Raw genomic sequence first — 5953 nt, 5'->3', positions numbered from 1 at the left:
TTTTATCTGTCTCAGAATTTTATTTGTTTTGTTTTAAAATTATGTATCTGTTTGCCACCCTGGGCTCCTTGGAAAGGAAGGTCAGGATATAAATCCAATAAAATATTAATAAACTAAGTAAATAGGCAAATAGCTGGAAGGAGGCTCATTGGGGGAATTCCCTGAACTGGGGCCCCACTGCATCCCTGGAGACTTCATCTGGAACGTGATGGAATCCAATTTGACACAGAAAAAACTGCACATTTAAAAAAGTGCTTCCTTAAGGGGGTGGGATAGTTTAGGTTTCCAAGTCATATTCTGAATTTACCCCATCTCTGCTCTTACCTCATGCTTTTGTTTTCAAATTAGGGTCGCCATATTTTGAAGAGCAAAAAAGAGGACACATTTGCCGACTTCTGCTTTTAACTATAGGTGTCTATGATAACTTTCGTTTTACATACCTTTGAAATAGAGGATGTGTCCTGGAAAAAAGGACAATAAACTTCAAAGTACGTAGCCTGGGAACTGTATCTATTATTCTAATGGGGTAAGGACCACAGCTCAGTGGTAGAACAGTTGCTTTGCATGCAGAAGGCCGCAGGTTCAATCCTCAGCATCTTCAGGTAGGATTGCCTGAAAACCTAGAGAGCTGCTTCCGGCCAGTGCAGACAGTACTGAGCTTGATGGACCAACACAGTTGAGTAATTTCACAGTGAGTTCTGCACCAGGGGACTGCAAGGGTTGCTTTGAAGCTGATTTTATCTAACGATGACCCAAGGAAGTCGGGCAAGCCATCCAAAATCCAACTGTGGAAGCAAATATGCATTTTTGGAAACTAAACAGAGGAGCCACACACCCCTCAAGCAAGGTAAAGCCTGGTCCCAAGGGTCCATGAAGTCAGGATTGGTCCTAACCTTAGGAAAAAGGAAGTGACCTCCTCAGGCAGCAGACGCTGCTGGAAAGTTCTGAGGAGTGTTATGTATTCAGTGGTCTCTATTTGCCTGAGCTTGAGCCTGGATTCTGAGCTCCTGTGTTCTGATTCGATACATGATGTCCAATCACAGAACGTTTCAGGATTTGAGCCTCTGCCATTGGCCCTTAAACTCTGAGTTATGATTCGCAGCTTGGAAGTTTAGACAGCCAATCACGTTGGGAGTGGCCAAGACCTTCAGAAATGTGTGTGTGTGTGTGTGTGTGTGTGTGTGTGTGTGTGTGTGTGAAGTTGCTTTGCCCCTGTTGCCCAGTTCTGATAGTTCAATAAAGGTTCTTGCTGTTATCACTGTGTCTTGCCTCGTGGGAACCCAGCTACACTTCACAGTGTTTCCTACAAATCCTGCCCTGGCTGCCTAAAGTAGCCAGCTACCCCAGTGACTGCGGAGGACGCTACCCCAGCCAACCAGGGTTGAAGTCCGATTCAACTGTCAATCCAGCCTGCTTTTTTTATGTTGAATAAGAACCAAAGAAGACTCTGGCTGCTGAATCATCCTGTTATCACCAAGGCCATGCAGGTGTCCATGGGATACAGGATACAGAGCACCCTGCCTCTGACAGTGGAGGGAGTTGACTTCTCCTTCTGCCAAGCCTGCAAAACATCTTGGGCCAGGGCTGCATGAAATTTCACGAAATCTCTAAGATGTAAGGAGGGTGGAAGAGAGGAATGCAAGTAGTGATTTGAGCTTTTGCTTTTGAGAAAAGAATAGGAGAGGGGGACAAAACAAATGAATATGGAACAGAGAATCTAAGCAGTAAATCAGGGGATGAGACGCCTTAGCAATGTTTCTTAAAAAACAAACCAAGAAAATGAGAGGGCTTCATGCAACCACCATGCAGAGACAATAATCGCTAATCAAGTCAAAGTTTCATTCTAATCAGTTCAGTTGTTAAGGAAGGGGGGGGAGAATAGCAAACGTCTCGGTTTGAAGAATTACCATTCATTACAGCCTCGTGCTTGACGATGGCACAGTCGTGGCTGGGTTGTCAGACTCATTATGGCCCTTGTTTGTCTTAAGTTTCGAGACATGGGCTTGTTTTTCATTGAAATTAGAAATAAAAAAAAAACACCTCGCATCGGATTTCACCAGTGACCAAGGAAAATCTGGACATTGCATTGCCACCAATGATAGTCATAACAGACCCACTGAAAGCATACCCTCCAAGTCTCCCGATAGTCCAGGGACAGTCCTGGAATTACAAAAGCCAACCCAGCTTCTGATTTGATCCCGGAATTTAAACAATGGTCTTTGGCTTGAAAACTGGAGCGTTACAAACATTCCCCTATTTTCAGTATAAAAGGGAAAGCCCCTTTTGCTCTTCTCTGGGATGGGCAGATCTGCCCATTTTGGTTTCTCTTGATTTCTCATTTTTGCAGACTTAGGTTCAGATTGCCACATTTCCACATAAGTTTGCATTTTTAAAAAGAAAAAGGAAGTCCTCACAAAAATTAATCACTATTTAAGTGTGCCATTCTTGTAGTTAACACATCTCAGTAAGCCTATTGTTGTTGTTGTTTGTTTATATATGACAATATTTGTATATTGCTGCGTCATAAAAATGCATCAAAGTGATTTACAGAAATAGAAACATAAAACCATAAAATAAAGACCATAAAAAGTTAAAAACAAATCAGCTGGTCCTGAAAGACCTACACTGGCTCCCAGTACATTTCCGAGCACAATTCAAAGTGTTGGTGCTGACCTTTAAAGACCTAAACAGCCTCGGCCCAGTATACCTGAAGGAGCGTCTCCATCCCCATCGTTCAGCCCAGACACTGAGGTCCAGCTCCGAGGGCCTTCTGGCAGTTCCCTCCCTGCGAGAAGTGAGGTTACAGGGAACCAGGCAGAGGGTCTTCTCAGTAGTGGCACCTGCCCTGTGTAACGCCCTCCCATCAGATGTCAAAGAAATAAACAACTACCTGACTTTTAGAAGACATCTGAAGGCAGCCCTGTTTAGGGAAGTTTTTAATGTTTGGTGTTTTATTCTGTTTTTAATCTGTTGGGAGCCACCCAGAGTGGCTGGGGAAACACAGATGGATGGGTGGGGTATAAATGTTGTTGTTGTTGCTGCTGCTGCTAAAGGATGTCTTTTTAATAGGCCTGGTGGAATAGAAAGTTTTCAGCAGGCATTTTCACAGATATATGCATTTTTCATGCACAATTTTCCCTAATGGATGTATTTTTGCATACTTTTTTTTGGTCGAAGGACTGCTGCATCTCGAAAAGTGTGAATTGCTTAAGTGCTGTTAGTCCTGCAGCAAAAATAATTGCTGGTCTGTGATACAGATTATTGTTTGGTATCCTCTGGTGTCAAGAATTTCAGCAAGAGGAAGGTAAGCTGGCTAACTCTCCATGGGCATTCCCTGCCATCCATGGTGCAGACGTGGACTGGCTTTAGATACCACTGTTCACTTTCATTTATGCACGCAAAAATGCCTCCCCACCTCCCTTCCCTTCCCTTGCGCCTCACCAAAAATTTGCAAAACGCAGACTCCAGCGCTGCATGCAGAAAGGGCATTAGTTTTTCAAACACGGCGTGATTTACAAGAAAGAAAAGAAGTGATTATGCCCTCTGTGATTTACCTTCTCGATGTTTTACTACGGGAATAAATTGCAATTCGGGAAGTTGCTCTGGAATTATTACTTTATCTGGGGGAGCAGCAGCACCATGAATCTCGCACAGTGATAACTAATCCCCTCAGTGTATTTTGCAAGCACCACGCTGGAAGTTTAATTGGGGGCACTGCCATTTTGGGAAGAGGGAGAGTCGAACATCACAGGCGACACATGTTCAAGAACTTGGCCCAAGACCCGGGTCAGTCAGGTAGAAGACATCACTCCCTCGCTATAATTCTGTGTCTAACAAGAAGCTTCTCCTTCCCTCTGAAGCTAGAAAGCCAGTGAAAATCAAGCTTTCCCCTAATTATTTAGGATGGGTAACAGCCGTTTGACCAAATACATACATTGCCCTACCACGAAAAGGTTTTTAATCTAAGCATTTGAACTATTTAAAGATTATAGCAGGAGAGGCAGGGCTAAACAATGCAGTATTTGATTCTAGCATTGCACCTGGGAGAAAAAATAATGGCACCCAAGAATTTGACTCTAGCTGGGGTTGAATTTTACCCAGATTCTAGAGGTATCACCCTCCTCTGCAGCTGTTCTGCTCCATCTTATCCACTGTGCCTATGGTAATTTTAATAATGTGACAGAGAATAGGGTCTTTAGCTTTTAGGCTACTAGTTCAGTTGCTGCTCAAGGAGACAATGACTAAGAGTCATTCTGCACCTGGGGCAATAATTCACAGACTACAAGGCTTGCCGAAGGCTTGGGGTGGACTCATCTGTGACTCTTGCACATGATAGTCATTTCCCAAGAGTTTCCAGTCTGTAATGTTTATTGTGGGTGTGAATGAGAGGGAAAATGAGTTGCAGTAGCTTGCTCAAATACCACCAACATGGGAAATGTGAAGTCTGTGGTTCCCGTGATTGCAGGAGCAATATTCTGGAACCCATTTGGGTTTCCTTTGGTTCATGTGCATCTATCCCTTGATGGCTGCTGCCTCAAGGGATGATGTACACACAGGAACTGTAAATCACCCCCATTCAAAGTATGCTGAAGAATTTCCCTGTTGCTGACAATGTAATGGCTTCAGCAGAGTCTGTTCACACATTCAGCTGTCAACATCAAGGTCTGGGTAAAAGAGTGATTAACCTGCAGAAATAAATGCAATTTCCTCCAAGTAGTGCACTACAGCGACTCTCCATTGTACCCAATAAAAGCACCAGCCATGGATCAGGAGTATATTTGAATTGCTCCTTACCTCCAGGACCAGTTTAAATGCTCTGTTCAGCATCCCTAAGTTGGTTCCCTCCAGATGTTTTGGGGCTACAGCTTCCATCAGTTGCAGCCAGTATGGCCATATGATGCTGCTGTTTAGTTTAGTGAAGACTGTCTTACAGCCTCATTGCAGTGGCTAGTATAAATCTCTACATGAAGCTGCAGCTACTGCATGTGGAGCTGTATACAAAGTTCCCATTTTTCACCATGCCACACCAGATGCACAAAAGAAAAGGAGGGACAGTGGTGTGTAGGTGAAAATTGGTGCAAAGCAAGTCTGCAGAGCAGAAGAGAGAAATGGCTTCAGAAGTGGGCAAAGCAAGTCAGCAGGCCTTCCAGTGAACTAGCTATTGGAAGCTATACACCTGGTGAACTGTCAGAAGATGGTATCCCAGGCTAGACTAGATGCATCCCTCTTTGACCTGGACCCTCTATCCCCCCCGCCTCCCTGCTCTCCTCTGCAAACATGTTGTTACTTATCCAAAGATAACAGCATGTTCATTCACAACTGCCTGCCACTGAGCTGGGGCGTATTATGCATGGCCTCCTTGGCAGATGGATGACTTTATACCTCTTTGGGTGTCCTTGTGCTAACAGTGGCAAAGAAGCATGAATCACGGCCAGTGGGGTAGCGTGGGGGGTGCAGGGGGGCCGGCCACACCGGGCGCAACATCTGGGGGTTAGGGTTAGGGTTAGGGGGCGCAAATCCGCAGGTTAGGGGGCGCAAATCCATGGGTTAGGGGGCGCAAATTACTTGCCTTGCCCCGGGTGCTGACAACCCACGCTACGCCACTGATCACGGCACACGTAAGATGCTCCCCTTGCTAATGACACAGATGCCAAAGGGTATTCTTGGCGGAAGGATGGAAGTGTTGCCACTCCAAGGAAAAAGTGCCTTGTGCAGCCTGGCAAGAGTTTTGCTCAACTCTCTGCAAAGGCAAACAGAGGCTGCATGTGTATTACAGTCAACAATGGGCTGGTGGGCATCCCACTGTCCAAAGACAGCTGTGTCACAGCCCCATACAGTAATATTGCATTTTGATTCCACCAAAGAACTCAGAAGGGCATGCGTGGATCTTCACTATTGTATGCTCACATCAACCACATAAGACAGCCTTCACCAACCTGGTGCCTTCTAGGTG

This window comes from Podarcis bocagei (assembly GCF_964188305.1).
Source record: "Podarcis bocagei genome assembly, chromosome: 15".
NCBI classification, from domain to species: Eukaryota; Metazoa; Chordata; class Lepidosauria; order Squamata; family Lacertidae; genus Podarcis; species Podarcis bocagei.
The sequence above is the reverse complement of the archived record's forward strand: the minus strand, read 5'-3'. Positions refer to the sequence as shown.